Source organism: Onychomys torridus, chromosome 4, assembly GCF_903995425.1.
Source record: "Onychomys torridus chromosome 4, mOncTor1.1, whole genome shotgun sequence".
In the NCBI taxonomy this organism is placed as follows: domain Eukaryota; kingdom Metazoa; phylum Chordata; class Mammalia; order Rodentia; family Cricetidae; genus Onychomys; species Onychomys torridus.
Genome location: NC_050446.1, coordinates 98,938,671 through 98,961,299, shown reverse-complemented (window position 1 = coordinate 98,961,299; position 22,629 = coordinate 98,938,671). Strand labels below are relative to the sequence as shown.

The following is a 22,629-nucleotide window of genomic DNA, read 5'->3' as shown; positions in this document are numbered from 1 at the left end:
TTTTCTGTTGGCACCAGGATTATAGGAACTTTTACATCAAAATTAAGAATTATAGTCACATAGAAGAAAAGCTGTTACAGATACCTCAGTTGTCAGATCTATACCACTAAAATCAATTTTAAAACCCACTGCAACTAAGCACCTGAATCGTGAAAGCCAAAATCACTGGTAGAACAGTTGCTCAAATAGTAAGATGTTCTTCCTGCCCTCTAAGATCACACAGGGGAAAGTAGCCAAGGAAAATCGGGCACTTCCAAATCCCAAGACTCCTGGTGAAGTCCTGACTATGATACCTGGACACAAGGATGTTCTGACAGCTCCTTTCTCTTCACTGGAATCATCACCTTACATCACCCTACATTTTATTAGAATGTGTACTAATCATTAACTGCCTGTTTTCAGAAACAAATTTATATGGCTGGGTTGTTTCAGTTCGCTCTAAAGATGACGGCAGTTGGAACTCTGAGTCTACTGCAGAACCTGGTCGGCTGAACCACTCTTCTCAGCCATAAGATAAATATTAGAGCAGAGGAGACTGGTCTGGGCTCCTGCCTTTATTTGTTAGCAGAACAAATCAGACTGCAGCCATCTCTGCAGGCCACTGTCCGATCACCCCATTCAATGCTAAGATACTTGTGGATGTATCTCTTAGACCATAACTCCTCAAAGTGTGGGTCCTGACCCCATTTGGGGTCATGTAAGTAGATGTGGTGGTGCCAATAAAAGGCTTCTGAATGTTCAATAATTAACTGAAAATCTAGCCTGCCATGAGTCTGAGGTATTTCTGGTAGCAGCTGCTGTGTTGTGTTACGGGACCTCACCACAACCTTTGTTCTTAATGCATCATACTGGCTCTTGCTGCATGACATCAGGCCGCCTAGCATTGCCTAAAGCTGTCTGAAGTACACTGGTGCATCTTTAGAAATCTCTGCTATACAATTCTGTGACTGTACTTACATGGTTTCCTGCTCTTATGGAACTCTCAGAGTTTACGGAAAGCAGCAGCTTTTTAGCATTTCCCTGCTATAATCCCTCAGCATTTAAATAACAAAGTAGCCTAACTTTAGACTGCATTGCTTTAGACTCTAAAAACATTAGACTTGAAAAACTGCTGTTCAAGTTGTTAGCTTGAGTTTCATTTAAAGAAAATTAAATTCTTACATGAATTTTGGCTTGAGACAAGGAGAGAATTTGCAACAGTTTCTGAAATGGCCCTGAGCATAAGTTTCCCATTTTGGACTATATATTTGTGCATTAACTACTATAAAATCAAAGTATTAACTCTGAAAAGTGTTGAGGCCATATACCCAAAGTGTAAACTCATACACCCAGAGGCCTGTAAAAGCTTCTCAGGAAAGAGGGGTTGTGAATGGAACCAAGTTTTTTAAAGCCCTGTCTCAGAAAACCGTTAATGGTTCAACTGGACATGGTGGCTCACAGCTGTCATCCCAGAACTTGTAAGGCAGAGGCAAGAGGATCAGCGCAAGTTCGAGGCCAGCCCAATCTACAGAGTGAGTTTCAGGGTACCGGTGAAGGCTACACAGCAATAACATGTTTCAAAATACCAAACCAAATAAAACAAACCAGTGCTGGGAAAATGGCTCATGGTTAAAACACTTGCCAGGCCAAGCATGAGGACTGGACTGAGGCCAGATACCAGATCCTTAGCACCCATGCAAGTGTCAGATGGAAATGAAAACCTGCCTGTAATTCTAGAACTTGGAAGACAGCAGATAGAGACCCGACCTCCATGCCCCACAAGAGTAAGCTAGCCAGGTAGACTGGCCATACCGATGAGCTTTGGGTTCAACTGAAAAACCACGACTTAGGAGTAAGTAGAGAGTGACTGAAGGAAAGTCCCAATTCAGCCTCAGGCCTGCATCTGCATTTGCTCACGTGTGTAGGCATACTCACACACACATTCAAACACGCATACACTCACACATACATCACACATACATACACAAGCAAAATGAGAAATAAAATAAACGGTAAATTAAAACTCCCAAACCCAAAGTGAAAAGCGAACACACAAAACCCAATCCATGAAGGGTTGACGAAATATCTTGGGAAAGGAGATGTAAATTTTCATTCTGTTCTAAGCCTTCCCAGCTAAGCACCTCCTTCCTGGACACCGAAAGAGGCAGATGTCAAGACATTCCCTACTAATGTAAAATTAAATTAAGTATGGTTAAATTAAGAGATAAACAAGCAGCACACCTGACGCTGAGGCAGGAAGACCGAGACCGCAGGTCAGCCTCAGCCATACAATGAAGACTGTCTAAAAAACACAATGTTTACAAGGGCCAATGATATGGTGCATAGTGGCCTGCTTCTGTCTCCATCTACATCCTCTAGGTGCTTAAAATAATCTACATTAAAACCTATGTATTGGCTGGGCAGTGGTGGCACATGCCTTTAATCCCAGCACTTGAGAGGCAGAGCCAGGCGTATCTCCGTGAGTTCGAGGCCAGCCTAGTCTACAGACCGAGATCCAGGAAAGACGAAAAGCTACACAGAGAAACCCTGTCTTGAAAAACAAAACAAAAAAAATGAAAAAAATAAACAAACAAACAAAACAAAAACAAAACAAAACAAAAACCCTATGAACTGGAGTCAAAATAAAAACCACTTCACAATAAAACACTTAATACTAAGTGTCATTACTTTGCTATCAGGTCCCTGACACCATGACTTGAGTTGTCCCAGCTTCTGCTATACACACGGCAGAAGGCTGCCCATCCCTCTGTTGAAACAAGGCAGCCATCTGCTTGCTGAGCAGAGAGGCAGGCTTCAGGTGCCAGTGTTTAGGTGGGTGACCAGAGATGCTCGGAACGTTGTATTCTTTTTCCCATCTAAAAATCCACTCAAGGGGCTGGAGACTCAGCTGTTAAGAGCACTGAAGGACCCAGGTTCAATTCCCAGCCTCCATATCTGGCAGCTCACAACTGCCTGTAACTCGGACACTAGGAGATCTGATGTCATCTTGTGGTGTCTGTAAGTTCCTGAACATTCATGGCATGCAGTCATGTACACACACCCATACAAATAAATAAATTAAATTAAAAAAAACTTAAATAAAATAAAGTTTGCTCACGTTAAGGTGATTGCAAGTAGCACCGATGGTGTATTTAAAAGTGCTTTTGGAACCTCAGCTAAGTTAGCAGGTTTTCTTTGGGCTTTTAATGCTGAAGTTTCCTGGGAACCTCACCTGATGAGAAGTCTGTGCCTGCTATTAAACATCTATTGGTTTTTTAACATGTAGCGGTGCCCACAGAGCTCTTCCAGGATGAATGAGCCAGTCAGATCTAACATATCAGAGGTAGAACTTCTCTCTTGGACCTTAGACATAGATTCTGAAGAACTTGCTTGGCCCATGGGCTACACTCATATCTTTCCTGGAGGTTAACGGAATTGTAAGACTATAGGGAACACCCAGAGCTGGCATTCCTGTGGTACTGCGTGATGAGCACAGTGCTGCTTCGCTCTGTTAGCACTCATGGCAGAGTTCTGGCATGGAGCTAGACAATTCTGAAGGATGCCAATACTTATATGTGAGAGTTTTAAAGTCTGGGATATAGATTATTTTTTAAAGTATGGCCAAAGTAAAGTACAGGAGTGAGTTAAGTCTCCTTGGGGAAATTAGCATAAAATCTATAGAGAAGAAAGGACAGATCCAAGGGAAATGTGCAGAATGTGGCCAGTGCCCATCAATCTGACGGCATGTTGTAAAGCCACCTGCAGCGTGGAGGTCTCTGCTAGAAATCAAAGGTGTCAGCTGACAGCTCAACTTTCTCAAGACCAGTCCTAATTTCAATTATTCTTTCGGTCCCATAATTCCTATGTCCTGATTTCTAGTTCAGAAAGTATGGTATTGCTACAGACAAAACCCAAACTCTGGCCTGACAGCATATCACCTATATCTTACTCTCCTAAGGTGTGAAGGTTATGTCTTCACTTACAAAATCCAAATTAGGGCGCTTCCAGGATGGCTGACACAGTGGGACCTCATATCCAGGGTTAGGGAGTCCTTCTAGCTTATGCCAATACTGAGCCTCATGGCCAGTCGGGCGATTGGCCGGGCCCAAGCCCAGTGGAAAAGGGGGTCTGTTAGAAATGTCAAGATGGTAACAACAGAGTATTCTTAGCAAGGAAGGACCAAGTGCCATGCACAGGTCACATGCCCACAGAGCTGACCCTGTTAGCAATTATTCCAGCAGAATACACTACACTTTGGTTCTTTTGAGGCAAAAGGAAGACAGGCTTTGAAGACAGAAAATGAAATTAAAAAAAAAAAAAATCACTGCATGGACAAATAAATAAATAAGCCAGAGTGCGAAGGGTCTTAGAAGCATCTGGAACATCACTAAGATCCAAGGCTAGGTTGAGCTGATACTGGAACTCATTATAAGTACCTGGTCCATTACTTCTGTCATAATCATAAAATATCGTGCAGCATAGGAAATGTTGGCATGGCCAGAAACTGCATGCAACAGGTGAGTGACAATGTATGTGTGGTAGACTGGCCTTGAAGAGCTTCAGTGACGTCACGTTCTGATCAGACCTGGTCCTGTCTTCTCCTTCTCTATGAGCTTCTAAGCAGCCATCCAAAAACGGGTTGCTTGTAGCCAACCCATATACAGAGATCTGGTAGCCTTAGCTACGTGAATAGTCCATGCATTGCCCAACATTTTTGATTTGAAAACAACGTTACTAGTAAAGCTGCTACAACTGGTTGGACTCCATGCCAAGTGCTTTCCATCAGTTACACTGGGAACAGTTCGGCAGAAATACTCTTCTAATTTATCAGAGGTGAAGACGAGGCTTCCGAGAGGGTCAGTAGCAGAGTCCGACTCTGAGCTTAGGAGCATTTGGGGTCATCGGTTGCAAGAGATGGGGAAGAAACTGTGAAAGGTTGTACAGACAAAGGAGTGGAGTCAGAGCCATGGTCTTCCTTTATGAAGCAGTACTTACTTGACAAAGTCTGAGTGATGTTTCACCTTGGTGGGCAAAAATGCAACCATAAAACACTGAAACTAGAAATCTCGGATATTGAAAATCTAGGCAGTTAATTTTTATAGCTCCGTGCAAAGGCAGATCAGCTGTAGAAAGACAGTAGAGGAGGGGCCTCCTCGCCCAGGTTTTATGGTGCCTTAGACCTGATTTATTGTTTAACTGTACCAGGAAAAAGGAGGCTAAAAATGGACAAAGGTTAAGCAAGCTCATTCAGGAGAACTACAGTCAGGATGGACTCCATTCTGTGACAAAGAAACCTAAGGGGCAGTAACTTTCCTTGTAGATACAGGACTGATCACATGTATTAGAAACACAGTAAACTTGAACTCTGGGGCTTCAAGGGTTAATGGCTTTTTTTTTTCTTCTTTAAATAGGAGCAGGAGAAAACTGAATTTATGATCATGAAATGCCTTAGCGTTTCAGAAAACCCAGTTAGCGTTTCCGACTCTCAACAGATGAAAGTGCCTTTATAATTATGACTATATTTACTGTGATGTTTCCAAGTTAATCTGGCAGGGGGTCCTTGTTTCTCATCTTAAACAAGCTTCAGGGAAAAGAGGGAAGGCTGGAGAAAGCAAACGGATGCTTCATACTGAGCCCACATTTGGTAGCATTTTTCCTCCAATGTCAAACACCTTCTATATTTTTAACTAGCTAATCAAGTGTAATTTCTATTTCAGGTGTGTAAAACTTTTAAATAATGGAGAAAAATATTCCTTGCCATCCATGAAACTTGTAGTTTGGATGCAAATACACTGTTGTGATGTACACAGTAGAAACATAACATATATATCTGACAAGCTATAAGTGCTCAGTAAACCAAATGCTGCTTTTATGCACACTGCCAGGAGTATGCCAATCTCTGCACCCTAGGACACTCACAACACCCCCATTCCCCTGTCTAAGACTGGTTTCAACTCCAGATTCAAAAGGCTGCACAATTCTATCCAATGAGACCCAGGAGAAGTCAGTCACTCATTAAGGCAATCTAGCAAGCATTTGCTTAGCTAAAGAATGAACCAGCTCAAAGCCAGCACATCTTAGGACTCCTTAGAACATGACATAAGGCCCTGGTCATTTAAACATCTTTGAACTGGGATTTTTGTTTTCTATCTTAAAGCATTCTCAACAGTCTGGAGCAGTATGGAGTTCTAACAATGCCAAGGCTGGCTCCCATGCAGTATGCTCATTGGTTTTACATCTCTTTAAGAACACTTTCTCCATTTTATAAAATGGGAAACCAAGATTTGGAGAGACTAGTGATATATTCAATTTCTAATATCCACCAAACACAGGCCAGGGTTTCAATCTCTGTCTCTCTTGACTTTTGTGTCGAGTAGACTGTGAATGTGTGGTAGCACTGGATCTTTTTATGACTCTAGACTGACGTACACCAGTATAAAGGATGTCTCTATAATAGTGTAATTACTTTTCATAATCTTGAGTTTGAAAAAATCATGAAGATAGTGAGAACAGTTGAGGGAAAAATGAAACCAAGCCTCAAGTTCCAATGGTAGGAACTGAGCAGTGACCATCAGCAAGCTTGGACCTGGGCTGGACTTCCTCATCTTCCTTTCTGTGAGCTGGACAGTTCAGGGAGCTAAAACTGTAGGCGACATCTGGATTAAAGGCTAGCATGCTTTTTAAAGAGACACATATTTTTAAAGGAAATACAGCAATCCTCTCTTATTCTGTGGTTTCAAGCACCTATGGCCAAGTGTGGTCTGAGAATATTAACCAGAAAATTCCAGGAACAAATGACCCATCAGTTTTATGTCAAGTACCCTTGAGTCATGTGAGGAAACCTCAGCTATCTCACTCAGTCTTGCCCTATATGTGATAACAATCTGGACGTGCCTGGGAAGGGAGTTTTTATAAGGGACTGTCTGCATAAGGTTAGCCTTTGGGCACCTCTGTGGGAGATTATTTGATCGTGTTAATTGAGGTAGGAAATCCTGCTCACTGTTGGTGACATCATTTCCTGGAAATGGGATCCTGGATTGTCTAAGAGTGGAAAAATCAAGCTGAGCACTGTATGCAAGCATCCACTTGCTGCTTTCACTCAGGATAGAATGTGACTAGGTGCACTGAGTTCCTAGCTCCTTGACCTTCCCATAATCTGGAATTGAGACCCAAACAACCCCTTGTGTATCACTTAACTTTCTTTTTTCAGGGTATTTTATCACAGCAACAGGAAATGAAACCATCCTGGCTGGTACAAGAATCACCCCTCTATCCAGGGATACCACACTATGTCTAAAGTCACCCACTTACTGGCCAGTGAGCAGCTGTCTCCATGATCAGCTGGATGGCTGCTGTTATTAACAATGCTGAGCCCAAGAAACCCTATCTCTGACTCGGTAATGGCTTCAGAGTCTAGCAGCGATCTGGAGAGCTGTGATGTGCCAGAGAGAAGCCACGAAGTTGCTGCTTTTAAGGAAAAAGCAAACATACAGTAAGATGTTTTGAAAGATACTGTATTAACACAGCGTTTATTAGTGTGTGTTGTGTGTGTGTGTGTGTGTGTGTGTGTGTGTGTGCTATTGCAATGCTTCCATTTTGTTATTAGCAGCTGTTGTTAATCTCTTAATGTGCTTAATTTACACATTACACTTTATTACAGGTATTTATTTCTATATGGGGGTAGGCATGATACACACAGCATTCAAGGTGCTGAGGTTTCAGGTACCCACTGGAGGAGGTTCTGGAATAAATTCCCCATGGATGATGGGGACCACTGTATTCAATCAAAGATGACAAATTAGTTTTGGAGGGGCTACCACCTTTCTTTTTCATAAAAGGTTTTGCTAATCAATAAAGACATTCTCTCCCTGACTTTGGATGTCAGCCTACAATTTTCTGCAATACAATCTAAACTAGGCACAGCCCATAAGTCAGGTCCGGCTCTGTACTTTCAAACTCTCTGCCTCTCCCTGCTACATGTTTGGGGGGGGAGAGAATGGCTCTTCAGGGAAGAAAGTGAAAATTACAGAGAGAAAAATCATGCTGCAGCATCATATCACCTCCCAAGAGCTGAATGAGGTGTAGTTATTGCTAACTGAAAATATTATCTATGTATTTCTGAAAATTGAGTCTAAAAACTATATTAACAGCAATGAAGTATAAGTGATCCCCAAAGAAAAAGGCAGAGTGCTGTAAAATGTAAATGACAATAATAAATTTGAAAAGTCAAGCTATCTGTTGTCTGTCTCTGTACGCACACCACTGTATGGTACTCACACTGTGGACTCAGAGTTTTTAAATCACCACTGCGTTCGCTCTTACAACTGGGGAAGATACTACGTGAAGATAAATGGAGCATTTTAGGACCTTGAAAGTTCTAGGCACTATTTTGCCCTCAAATTCACTTTGTTCTAAAAAGAAAACAATGGCCATTAGGCTGGGATCTGCCCCAGGCCTCAGGCTGGTGGCCAAGCAAGGATAGCTATCAGACTCCTAGCTCTGTGCTTTTAATCCATTTCAAATATAGTTTTGACTTTAAACATAACTGAATTTGTACACAAGAGAGAAGAAGAGGCCCTGACAACTTATGACTGTTCAAAACACAGGCTCCTAATTGAATGACTGGCCTTCGGGGATGTCCAGCTTCTTACAAGCCAGAGACAGTTGTGGTCATCAGGGATGGGGTGCAACAGTCTTGCTTGAGAAACTCCATCCCAAGAGACAGTAGCCAAACCAGCAAGGGACAAGACAGTTGCTCCCGTCACTCTTTCCATTTACCCTTGCTGAGTGGACAGTTCCTTTGAAATACTTTCCCACAGATTTCAAACCTCAAAATGGTCCAGGTCCCCAAACTGTCCCTGCTTGATTCAGCCAGTTTTGTCAGAAAAAGACAAATGGGCTCGTGAACCCCTTCCATTCAGTTAGTAAATACCTACTCTCAGGAAGACAAACAAAACCACAAATGTGTTGCACACTTAGTACAGAGCAGGCCATGAAGGTCAGTATAGGTAATGACTGAGTTGTTACCAACTACCATGGTTGTATTTAAAAGCTCCCAATTGATTATTCTAAGAGCAACACAGCATTTCTCACCGCTCACGTCCCAGGGTTTTACTGTTTTCTCCACCAGTTAGTTAAATTAAAGTGGCTTCTGGCAAGTGGTTGAGATCACAGGCTTCAAAGTCAGAACTGGGCAGAGGTTCCGAGTCTGCTACTTCAAGGTCCTCACAGGGACCAAACTATGCTAGGCCAAGTGATGTCCCCACCCTTGAGAAGTGGCGACACTTGAGTTCCCACAATCTGTAAATAACGCTAACTTTCTTGGCAAGAGGGAGAGTAAGTTAAGGACCTTAAAACTGGGAACTCATCCGGAATCACCTACTGGGGCCACAGAAATTGTAACAGTCCTTAAACAAGTAGAAGGGGGGGCCGGCACGCCAGACCTGCAGTTCTGGAAGTAGAAGGCACTTGGTAACTGCAAAACTGGAGGAGACAGGCGAGGCCTAAACATGGCCTAGGAGGTGGCCACAACACGCAAGGGCAGAGGTCTGCTCCCGGCACCTATGTGCCTTGCTTTGAGCCCACTGATACACACCTCAGACTTCTGACTCCTCCTGACTATAAAGTTATAGATCTCAGCTGTCTTAGGTTACTGGTTTGCGGCCATCTATGGCAGGGGGCATTCCTGGAGATTTAGTGCTGCTTTCTACAAAGTGGGAATGAAACAAGTAGGTGTCCTAAAGGACTTCTAACACAGGTCTCTGACAGAGTGTACATAAAACCCTTCAGTGTTCCACATAGATTAAGAAGTCAGTGTCAGAGCCGGGCAGTGGTGGCGCACGCCCTTAATCCCAGCACTCAGGAGCCAGAGCCAGGATCTCTGTGAGTTCGAGGCCAGCCTGGTCTACAGAGTGAGTTCCAGGACAAGCACCAAAACTACACAGAGAAACCCTGTCTCGAAAAACCAAAACAACAAAAAAACAAAACAAAACAAAACCCCTCAATGTCAGTCATCATGCCCATGATAGTATTATTCCAGCATAAACATACAGACTGTTGTTTACAATGAACAGTGATGTCATTATGCTGGGATGGCACCTTCAATTCCATGAATTACTTTATCTGACATTCATTATAATTTCACGGGGCACCAGAGCAAGATCAGATGAGGGAACTGGATTTGCTGAGCATGGATGGAGTGCAAGGCAACCTCTTCTGAGTGCAGGGTGCTCCTGACCTCAACTTGTGCCTTCTAGCCATCAATAGATGCACCAGGCACACAGAATGAGGACAAGCAATAACGAGGAGGAAGCCAAACGGTGATTCGGCTGCATGCTCCAGACACACCATTTCCCATGTGGGACCAGCCACAGGAGTTTTCAGCCAGGCCTCCACCCCCCCATCCCCCTACTCCCCCACCCCCTGCTGACCCCCACTCCCCCAAGTGTGGCAAAAAAACTCTGTCTAATGTGTCTAGTCAATTGTGCAAAGCACTAGGGGAAGAATTCCATCTTGACCACAGCAGGCAATCACCTGATGCCTTGAAGCATGAAGTTTGATTACCCTTATCTCAGTTTATCACTGAATCAAGAACTGTTGATAGCAATACTGGCCTGGAGCCCCGCTTATGAAATGATACAGGCCAGTCAGCAGAAATAAGCCAGGCCCTTTTTCTTTCCTGATTTCTGCTCACTGTGGAAATCTTTTACAAACTAGAGTTTTCTTCTTCTTTTTTTAAAAATAAGCCTCTTTAGCTTGGAGTGTATTTTATGGCTTTCTCTTCCCTTTCATAAGCTAACTGAGATGCCTTGGGCTGGCTGGAAGAAGTCACACCTACCTAGTGGCTTGTCCACACCAGCCTTGCTGTCCAGTAATATGTTGACACGGGAACCTGCATTTGCCCCAGATGCTAGGCAGGCACACGACTGTCAGGGATACTCTGGCTACACTGGAGGCTCTTTTCTCAAAGGGTTGTCAACAGACAATAAGCATTACTTACCTGGTCTGCCTGGAGGAGGGTTAGAATTCTGGGAATCTGCATCTTAAGCTGTGTGATGCTGATCAATTTTAAAGTCTTAGGATTTCGGTTACGGGCCAGAGACCTGGATTCACTCAGGAGTGTGCCGGAGTGTTTATGGCAAGTTTCATCAAGCCAGGAGCCACCAGCACAGACAACACACCAATCACCAGCATCTGTCCTTCCACAGCACCAGCCCTGGACTCCAGATTCTGACACCATGACTGTCAAACAGTAGATACCTGGGTTGGAGCGGCTGAGGTCAGACTCCACACTGCCCGAAGTGATCCTCTTCCTAGCCTAACCTGGCTGAACCTGTGACCAGTGTCTGGAGGGTGCTGTGGAGCTGAAGTCAGCCCATACACTCGTGGAGGAGCAGTGACAGAGTCACACCTGTCAAGAAGCACAGGATGAGGACTAGGAGCACAAGCTCTGGAGCCAGACTACATTTATTTTTACCTGACAGACAGTGGTATATTTAAAACGCCACTGCATGCCAAACACTATTATAAGTGCTCTTCAAATATTAATTCATTTGTGTCTCACAACACTCATCAGGCAGAGGCACAGTCTTCTTTTTAGAAGACAGTAAGTAACGTGTTCAAGATCACAGTTTATCTGTGCAATTACACCCCCCTCTCCCAGACCCTAACTCCCTCCTTTCGCCGTTGGCTTTAACTCTAGGACATACTTAACCTCCCATGCCTCAGTTTCTCCCTCTGTAACAATGAGTAGATTATTCATAGCAGCCATCTTAAAAGGTGCTGACCCAGTGATTTAGCGTGTTTACTTGGGTGTCAGGCACATGGTGAGGACTCACATATGCCAGTGCCTTGCTCCCAGCCTTACATTCTCGGGGGCGGCAAGAGGATTAAACGAGACGACATATTTAAAGCGCCAGGCACAATGCCACGGCACACGGCAAACACACAGCGAGTGCTGTTATTATTAGCCCAGCTGAGCCAGGCCGGCTTATTTTAGTCAGGTCTAGAGGCAACTGTGCTGGGCACAGGCAAGCAGTGTGCCCTTCACTTCAAGCCACTGTGCAGGCGGCAGATCAACCACTAGACTTAACGGGTTCTCTGTTTTAAATCACCGGAATATTCCTGAAAAGTTCCCCAGATTGGATTTGCTTGGGATTAAGCCCTCTTGCTACTCATCTATTTTGTAATTTCTGCTTGATGGTTGATTGGCAGCAATTCTTCGCTGAGACTGTCATGTAAAGAAAGCATTAACTTGTGAGAGGGTTAAATATACCTTAGAAAACCAAACCTGGGGGTAGGCGCAAGGCTTGGCAAAGCAGCTGACTTGACCATTCCTAATGCGCCCGGTTCATCTTATCCCTCTTCATTCTAATAAGCATACTTACATTACAGAACTTCTGGTCTTTCCTCCCCTCAAGTATATTACATCCACCATTAAACTTAACTGTGTGTTGATTCTAATTTAGGTTAACCAATGGGTTAACAATGGCTGAGAAACACCCATGGTCCTACTTAGCTTGGAGGAAAGTGACAGTGTTAGGGAGGAAATAGCACAGGGAGCCACTGGTGGCAAAAGAGTTTGTCCTGGGAGCTCAGAACCACAGAAGAACGTTCACTCTCTAGAGGATGTAGTCATAATTTCCCAGGCAATCTTCCTCTATTAGGAATAAGCTGACCCAGCCTCCAACCACTCCTTGCAATCCATCCGCCATGGAAGACTCTATCTGCTGTGTGATAAAACCCCACCAATACACTGACTACAGCATTTGCTGAACGTATGTGTCTCTTCCTCTGCTGACTTTAACCAGGCCACAGCCTCGGGGAGCTTCCATCTAAGTGGGACTTACACTCCAGTCCATATCATTATCAGGGTTCAATGTTTTCATTCTCATCTCTTCTTCTTCTCTCCCTCCAAAATGCTAATCTACACACGTGCACTTTTTTTTTTTTAAATGAAAGAGTCTATGTTTAAAGTCTTTTTCTGTTAAAAAGAAAAGATAAGGCAGACAAGTCAGCAACCTAGTTTGCATCTGCTCAATATCCCAGTGAGGAGAGGTCTTGCTGGGTCCTCATTACTGAGTCTGCGTATACATGATCCACCTGCAGCTGACATGGGGTGTTTGCTACTCATCACGGAGTATCTGAGTCGTCACAGATTGACCCCATGCGTTCTGATGGCATACTCTGTGGGGCCAGCAGCCCAGGGATACTCACTACAGCTTTGTGAGTTGCATAGCTAACTGCCACTGTGTACCTGAAATACAGCTCTCCAGTAGGTAAGGACTCACATGAAGACAACTGACCTTGACCCCAATGCCACTTCACCCCTGGGCCTTTGCTTAAGCTGCACTCTATGCCTGGAATGCCTTCTCTTTCAACGTCTCCCCCACCGCCTCTCACTGTCCACCTGTCCAAATCCTACCTAGTTCAAGGACCAGCTCAAATATCAGTGGCTCCACAAAACCCTCCCTGACCACCCTCGCCAGAAATAACCTCCCTCTTCTCAGCTTCCATGGGGCTGGGTCTATCTTCTCTGGCACTTAAAACACACCCCATTCTATTGTAGCTGTTTACCTAGAGTTCTGAAATCATGCCATGCTCTCTTTGAACGCATGCAAAGCAGACCTTTGGTCCAAGCTGAAGGAACGCGTCCTGGACAGCAATGACAAGAACAGAAAGTTCAGAACACGTCGCTACTTCTGTGGCCGCTGTTTCTTTTGTCTGTTGCTTTCAAAACCATCTTTCCTCGATCTGGCAATTTACCCAAGGGAGGTTTGGGATCTTCCGAACACTCCTGTGCTAACAAGTGAGGTGCTAGACAAGGGAGAGAGCCCAGCTTCCTGGTTTGCTGATGGTCCACTGAGGAACAGAAGAAATGTTTTCTGGGTGAGCTTCCTCGGCTCCAGTTCTTCTGTGCCAGGACAAACTCTTGTCTCTACTGCTAAATACAGACTCCAATAACAGGTTAAGTGTTGCAGATCCTTCTGAGGCCTTATTATACATGTACTGACACACTGAACTCTTACTCTTAAAACCTGTATTTCCTTCTCTTAAATATATGCTGAAAACCTTAAATTTCAGTATCATGTGTAATGGCAATGCTACCTGGTTTTATGTTTTTCTCCCATAGGAATTCTGACCAAAAAAAAGAAAAAAAGCACAATATCAAGGAAGTTCCTGCATGGGAGATAACCTCTCAGCAGTGTGTTTGATCGCTCAGGTCAAAGAACTCCACGGAAGCACAATGACGAACAGTGTGTATGCTGGAATCCAGTCAGGCTTCAGACACCTTCAACCCTGAGATGTGGCCCATAAAAACCTCTTGGAAGTTGGACAGTGGTACATAATAGATCGTCACCCGACAGGATCGGGAAACAGATGGCAAGTGTACCCAGACAGAATACTGCCATATGATCCTACTCAAGAAAACCCAACATGGAGAGCAATGTTGGGTGAGGGGCTGTTCTGAGCCCGCTGAAGACGTCCCGTGTATCTGACCAACAGGAATACATGTGGTAAAAGAACCCTATGACTTAGGTTAGCAAGAAAGACATGACTCAAGAACATACCCACATGGGTAAGTCGTTCAATAAAAATATTTTCCCCAAATGTAACTTCTTGATTAAGAAGGGTCAGAAATATCAAAGCAATCAAGTACTGGGACGAGAACATGTGGGCTGGGATGTTTAGAGGTTGGAATTCCCTACTGGGCACCTCAGTTTCCTTGATCATCAAGTAGGGATAATGGAGCCTACCTCCTGTAAGTGTAATCTTGCACACAATCAAGATATCAGAGTGTCTAGAATTTAATCACCACACTACATTCATTGCTGGGCATTGTGATTTCTGTTCCCTCTTTTTCTCTCTTCCTACAACATCACCCTCCTTCTCCCCGCTATTTTGTGGTAGAGCTCACTCACACCAAAGCACAAAATGACCCCACCCTTTCTGCACATCAAATTCCCTAAGAAGGATTCTCAATCAGAAAAGTTCAAGTCAGCAAATGAAAAGCTTGACAAGACCTCCTAAGAAATTCACCCACCTAACAAGTTATTCTTTCCCTAACAAGCAATGGCTACCCTTAGCGATACAAAGAGCGTGGGGGGTGGGGGATGACAACAAAATATGATCAAAAGTATGTGTACTATGTACCACAGGCCTATGTTTAGGTCCATCATACGTTTTGTGAAAAGGGATGAAGTCAGGGCGTGTGGAGGTCACTGAAGAGCTAGACCGGTCTTTTTCTGTCTCTAGTGGTTCTGGATCATAGGCTAAATGCTACTCTTACGCCTTCCTTCACTTTTCAGATAGACTAAGTTCTGAATGTGGAGGAGGAGCAGGGTCTGAATGCAGCTTTCTCATTCTACAATTCTGTGGCTAAACTGCATCAGGCCTAAAGTGCCACTGCTGCGGCCACATGGCACTTATGGCTGGAACAAGCTCCCTTGTACATGAAAGACAAGCCAGTGAGCCTTAAGGCAGGTGGAGTTCCAACACTGGATGAGGGGCCTGGCACAGGTTAGGGAACAATGGGCACTTCCCGTTCTCGGTGTTAACTTTAGTTACCACAGCCAGACAATGCTGCCAGTGGTGTGGAAGAAAAAATGGCTGTAGCCAGCTGTGATATTCACAGTTGGATGGATTCTGTGTACCTCCAAATGGTGATAGAGCCAGCAGCCTGTTGTAGCCAAGGACAGGATGATGGATGGTCTACATACTGTGTCCAAGTGGAGAGAATGGCAGAAGTTCACTTCAGGGTTGTTAAAATGCTAATCTGGGTGAGTTAACAAAGCTTGAGAGAAAAGAAAAGTTTGAGAAATACGAACACCTCATGTGGATTCTGCACCCCACTGATCTGAAGGCCCTTAGTTGCACTCTGCTTGATGTTCTTTCTTTTAAGTAAAAAGTTTTAGTAGTTTTCCTGTTGGGGAAAAACGAAAACCACATCAGTGGTCAGCTACACTGCCCCTGTCATCAAGGTCTGCTAGGAAAACAGCCTGACAACAACCACCCACCGCAACTGAAAAGTGTCCTGGCATGCTTAATGGACTCACAGGGTCTAGTGTTTCCATATGGCTCAGGAATACATCAAAACACTTTTCCTCCCAACTGGAGTGGTCAGCTGTTCTCAACAGTATCCTAAGACGCTGGATTGGGTAGATTTTTGATGCTACATCTCTATTCATGTAAGTCTCAAAAGAATGCCATCTCCCACTGCTCTGACAGACCAAAGGACACTGACAGCCCATTCATTAATGCTCAGGGCAGGAAGGACTGCATTTGGAACATTAGGTGCAGACTATCTTGTTGTAAAGTTTTATGATAAAGCAGTTTGCACAAAAAGGAGACATACTTCTATTTCTTGTCCACAGATCTGGTTTTCTAGTCCACAGTGTTGCTTAAGGTGAATATACAAAAACTTATCTGGCCACAGGGTGTTGGCTCATGGTTACAGCTCCTTGCAAATGACAGGTACTCAATGAACATAGATGGGTTGGCATACCTCAACTGCCTCTTGCTTCCTCTAGAAATAAACCAAGGCTATACAGGCTTAAAGACCCTTAATAAAAATAAAAGAAAATAGTTTGTCCTGCAGTGTTTGAGTAGGAGTTTGCCTCTTATGGATGCACTAATACCGGTCAGGCATTCAGCCAAGCTCTTAGCTCTGAATAAAACGCATCGGAAGAGTGAAAAATGACCCCATTTCAGATGCATTTTTCACTCTTTGTATCTTAGTGAAACTCACATGCAAGAACAATGACTAAGCTAATTACCGTGGCTCATTACAATGGAGTAGCAAGGAGAGATCCCTCAGACTCAGTAAGTCCTCAACAATCATGGCTATCTTTCTGAATCAAAGTTCTGAATCCGAGCTACTTGCCCGTGGCCTTTCAAGGAACAGACACCACCAGACAGGATGCAGAGGCCCACTTACCCAAATCAGTTACTGGACAGTCTTCCTGTGCAGCAAGTCAGTGAACTGAAGTCCTCTGGATTTTTAAGTTGCCCTCACTCTAAAGACTAAGGCTGACGTCACTGCTGTCTTTCAAATCCATCAAACCAGGGGAGGCATGACCAGATGGTTCTGGTGCTATTAGAGGGCATCAAAATGGGGGAAGGGAGCGGCAAAATGCCCACAGATCTAAATCAAACTCAAGTTAACCAGATGTCTGGTGATGGAGACATCACAGTATTCCTGGCACATTCTCATGCATCACAGAAGGGCTCCTCAGAAAGGGAACCTATGTAGCATCCTTAGGAGAAATGAGATGGGTACCAATATTCTACAGGATTTAATAAGAAATGCTAGTGGGTTGTTGATCTTCCTAAGAGTGTCAGCAGAGAAATCTTAGGATCTTGTGTTTAACTGTCTTCTGGGTGTACGTCTCAGAGACCTAACAAAAGCACCGGCAGACTGCAAAGCAAGTCTCAGTTACGGGTGAGCTGTAGTTTATCTGCAGATATTTAGGCTCCTGGCGATACAGACCCCATCTCAGAGCTTATCCGTTATTTTTATGTGTCTATGCCAGGATAAACGTTTGTGTGAAATACGTGCTAGCTTGAGAGAATGTGCCTGTCACTCACTACATTAAACGCTACTAAAGACAAGTTAATTTCCTAGATACTTAACATCATGAATAAACACAGCACCAGAATCTATTGTTTTACATCACCAAAAAGAGAGTAAAACACTTCCTCCAGCTGTCTAAGACTTCACAATACAAGGAAGAAAAAAGCCTTGAAGATTTTCTCCAAACGGGAGTATTTCTCCTATTCAAGGAGCAGAGACTGTACCAATTGAATAAAAACACATTATCTCTTTCCCTGGGACCTCAGCATTGAAATAAACAAAAGAATCTACTCTATTGCATCAAGTATCAAGAAAAGGGAGAAGGAAAAGCACTAATCTTTTGGTACTGTAGACTTACAATTTGTATAGTAGCTAGAAGTTTTGAGAGGAAGAAGCCCTCGACATTTCCCTTAAGTAACCAGAAGCTGTTGATTTAAGGGAAAGATGCCTGAGTGTTCGACAAGGAGTCCAGTGACTGTACACAAAGTTGGGGGGGGGGCATCTATAATAATGATGTGCTGTCCCACTCTGAGGATACTGGAATTGGTTACTGACCGCTCCAATTCCTCTGGCGCTCTAACTCATACCCTACTGCAATGCATACCCTCCCACCACCACCACCACCGTGGCATTAAAACAAAACAAAACAACCAAGAACTAGATTTAAACAGTCCTCTGTCAATAATGATCCTGCTAGCCAATTAATGAGAAAAATTCTAAACTCGGTTTGCATCCACACCTCCAAGTCCTTTCTGGCCTTTATTTTGGAACCTAAGAGTTAGACATGCCACTGGGAGCTGAAAGCGCTCCCAAATCTCCCAGGGCGGCTACTGCCTCAGTTTCTACAGACGGTCATTGCAGCCGGATCTGGAAGTTCCCCTACCTGGATGTTGAGCTCGCCTTCCCCGCCGCTGCTCCCGGCTACAGGACGCCTCTGGCCACGGAAGAAAGCGGTTCATACAAAATTGACTCTTCCTTATTTGTTTCCATCCATAATTGATGGGAAGCTGAGAGCGTAACACGTCTCCGGGCCGAGCCCTAGCCGACTGGCTACGACCCTGTCCAAGGCGCTTCGGCGAATCATTTCCAGCCGGTGAACAAAGCACGCAAAGTTGCGGGGGAGAGTGGCTGGGAGCCTGGCGGGTGGGTGCCCACGGTCCCCGCGTGGACAGCCTGTGGCTCCGCGCTCCCGGGCTGTCCCTGCGTCCTCGGGGCCGAGGCTGGCCGGGCGGCCTGGGTTGCGCTGCCGCTTCCAAGCCCCGCAGTGGGGAAGGCAGGCTAACACTGACGGTGTGCGGGGCAGCGACGAGCCGGCCCTGCCTGGAAGAAACTTTTCCTTGCGGCCCCGGGTGTCTTTCTTCCCTCAGGGGTGCGCCCGGGAGGAGGGGTGCGCCTAGGAGGAGGAGGGCCGAGCCGCCCGCCCCGCCCCCAAGGCCGCCCACCAGCCAGCTGGGACCGGTCAACCAGACCCCCTCCCAGGCGCCTCGTGCACCGCTGGAGACCCAGCGCCTAGGGAAAGCAATGAACTCCGTGGAGATACGACACGACGCCCACGCAAACACACGCGCCCGCACACAGCTGCGCTGCGGGCTCGGGGGTCCCACCCCCATCACGCACCCAGAGCGTCAGCGGAGCTTCGGAGACCGTCTTACCTCTCATGGGGAAGCCCGCTTTAAAAGACAGACAAATAAAGCTTGTCACGATCAAACGGGAAAGCCGATCAAGATAGCGTGCAGAAAGAGCAATCCCTCGGTCTCGGGTCTCGCCTTGCGATCTATCCCGAAACTCGCCAGCAGCAGCCCTGACGGCGGCCGCGGCGGCGGCGGGACCCAGCGCAAGCAAAACAAACCGCTGCCCTGCAAATGGTGTAATTCGATCCATCTCCGAGTCGCTCCCCGAGAGCCCGGCTCCCTCGCCGCTCTGCAGCTCCCACCGCGGCCAGCGCCGCCCAGAGCCCCCACGCGCGCCGCGGCCTCGACCCTGGTGGCCGCCGCGTCCCTGCTCGCGCTCGGCCGCGCGCCCAGGCTCTCCCACCTTAGCGGAGCGGCTCCTCCCGCGCCTCCTGGAGCCGGGTCGCCCAGCTGGCGCCGCCTCTGTAGCCTGCAAAGCCGCCTCTCCCTTCCCTCCCTCTCTCTTCCTCCAGGCGCCCTCACTACTCTCCCAGCCGCCCCCAGACGTCCCGAGGACAAATCGCTGCAGCCCAGTGTTGCCGTGGGCACAGTTGTACCCCGAACTTCAGTCTTAGTTTTCTAGTCTTAAGATTTATTTTTGAGCTCATTCTTGCACTCCCCCTCCCCCATTTATCTTTATAACCACTAAGCAAAACAGCTGGGAAGAAGCAATCAAACATAGCTGTATCTTTAGAAAATACAGAAATTGCCTACTAAAAATCTTATTTCCACTGTGAATGAAAGCCATTCAGTACAGTATAATTTTGCAGGCTAATGAGCCGGTTTTACAGGCAAGTGTTTCGTTTAATACGTTGTGGGAGAAATGAAAATGTCCTTGAAGCGACACCATTTAAGATGGGCTGTCATAAATGAAATAAAAGAATCATATATTCCCAAACAAGAGGATTTTAATTCAAAGTTTATTTCCAAGAACGGGCTATGTTTATTAGTTTGCAATCGAATCATGTATCACTTAAGGATTCTAACTGGCTGGAATCAACCATGGTGCCCCTCTTGAAGAGAGAGAGAGAGCATTTCCGCCAAACTTTTGGTTTTCGCTTGAGTGTAGTTAATTACCGTGGAAAGAGAGTCGGGCCACGCAGGAAGCATATTCTTGTCCGCAGTTCCCCCTGCTTCTCTGCCGCACACAGATATATGTTTACATTTAAGAAGAATGTGCCCTGGTGTTGAAAAGGAACTCCAAAAAGACACCCCGTTAACACTTGGTAGCCAAAAGCAAGCCCAGAGAGAATGGGCAGCCTTTTAAAAAATGCAAGCTTTTCCCGCTGTCCCTCCTGTAACAAAAAAGGGGTAGGGGGTGGAAAGAGCAGCCTCGGAGACTCGCTCCGTAGTGTCTCTGCTAAGTCTTTTGTTGCCTGGTTGGCTGGTGTTTTCTGATTGTGCTGGGCTCTGACATCACTGTGAGTTCCTTGGCAGTCAGGGCCCTCCCCTAGCCAACTTCTGACCCAGAAAGCTGTGGTTGTTTCCTGGCCAGCGGTCATTTCTTGTTTTCTGCCCTGCAGGCAGAGGGTACTGGGCACTGCATGAAGATGAAAAGAGCGGGGGGCGGGGGAAGGTCTACTTGGTTGGTGAGCAAACCAGTCAGCAGCCACCTCAAAACAGGTTTGTGAGTTGCCCCATGTCTGCAGTAGCAGCAAAGGTTCATTTCTCCAGATTTCCTGATTAACTCTGCCCCACCCCCACGTCATTTTGTAGCTCAGGCTGGCCTGGAACTCACTGTTTCTCAAATTTGAGGCAATCCTCCTGCTTTCCCCTCGGGGAGTGTTGAGATTACTAAGGGTGAGTCACCTGGCTTAGATTGGGTTCCTAAACATGTGAGCAGTTTTACAAGGACAAATACCAGAGAGGACAGTTTTACCCCAGACCGAGTCCTTAAATTCAGGAATAACAAGGAATAATGGCCTGCTGGGTGCCGAAGAATATTCTGATGGGCCCTTGGGAACTATGAATTACATGTTTTCACTCTAAATATCAGTCTGGGTCTCGGGATCATCCTTGTATTTACTCTGCTGCAGGCCAAGAAGCCAGAGCATGGCATGGGAAGAAAGGTCAAAATCTACTCTTGGGTTTGTCATGTCCCTGTTGGGGAATGAAGAGAGGAAAATGACACTCTTTTTTTGGTCTGTCGTGGAAAGAGACCCAAGCAAACCACTCAGGTGATTGCCGCTGCTGTGGTTATCTGATTCCCATCCTTCCTGCTGACTTTAAACCATTCAACTCTTTCTCCGTGTAGACTTCTGACAATTCTCCCCCCCCCCACCCCCACCCCCACCCTATGTTCCAGGCACTGACACTGGCTGGATGCTCACAGTGCCCCATAGAGCACACTAAGCTTAGTTGGTGCCCGGTTTCTTGATAGAGCTACAATTGTTTAGGTGTCAAATTTCCCCAGACCTGTGAACCCTTTGTGTGGATCTGAGTGACTGTCTTCTGTGCTCCAAAATGTTCTTCGTGTTTGTTCTGTGTAGGATATCTCCTAACTGAACAGGTCGTAATGGAGCAGGGTTCTGGCCTTCCGTACCTGTACAGGCCTGGTGCCTCGCACAAGGATACTCAGTCAATACTTGTTGAGCAAGTATGACACTGGAGCCGGCAACATGCTCATACTCTCTCTTCTGGGCCAGGTAAGAGAGGATTGTCATTGCTGTATTATGGAACCCTCCATAGTAACGGCTTCTTTACTCCGTGTCCCAAGATCTCACAGTGCCACTGAGAATATTTGTTAAATGTTTGTCAATAAGTGAATACAGGAACTTGGCTCTTTTTTACATTCTACCTGGTTAGCAAATACACTTCAGTATTTTCTGCCTGGTTTTCCCATCAGTGGTAAGTAATAACTCATTTCCAATTGAATTGTAAGTACAATAGCTATCTAGAATCTACAGAAAAATCTCTGTATATGATTCTTAGTTAAGTATATCAATCGTCAGAAAGTGCAGTTCCTTAACCATTACAGCTATTAAACAAATACCATGCTTAACAAATGCCAAGCTGTTCTAAGCACTTAAAAAATGTTAGTGTGCAGCAATTCTATGAGGCAAGTACTGTTATTAACACCATTTTAAAGGTGAGGAGGCTGAAAAAGAGAAATTTTAGTGATTTGGTTAATCTGACACTTGTAACTAAGGTTTGATGTTCCCTCATACTTAATGAGGTCTGAATAGTCAGTGCCAAGAATGAAGTTTTGGGAGTTTATACAGTTTGCATTTAAATTCAGATACGGATCTGTGATTTGGATAATTTATTTAATCACAGCGGGCTTCAGTCTCCTTATTTGCAAAACAAGGATGATAATAAAACTTTAAGTGGCTTCTGTGGTAGACTGGACATTATGACATGTGTGATGTGTTTAGCCTCTTGCCAGGAGCACAACAGGTACTGAGTAAA

The 22,629-nt window shown here is 45.3% G+C and overlaps 1 protein-coding gene across 17 annotated transcripts in view; it reads right to left on the bottom strand.

The window, feature by feature from the left end:
• Positions 1-19,652, bottom strand: part of Sema6d (semaphorin 6D) — a 57,810-nt gene extending 38,158 nt beyond the window's left edge. For 9 of the 17 annotated variants that reach the window (XM_036183960.1, XM_036183955.1, XM_036183959.1 and 6 more), the window contains exons 1-2: positions 19,204-19,579; positions 18,435-18,871 (exon numbers count right to left, since the gene is read on the bottom strand). The gene's annotated coding sequence lies outside the window, so the exon portion shown is untranslated. The other 8 variants (XM_036183964.1, XM_036183957.1, XM_036183966.1 and 5 more) reach the window with 6 other exon arrangements.
• Between the last annotated feature and the right edge of the window lie 2,977 nt (positions 19,653-22,629).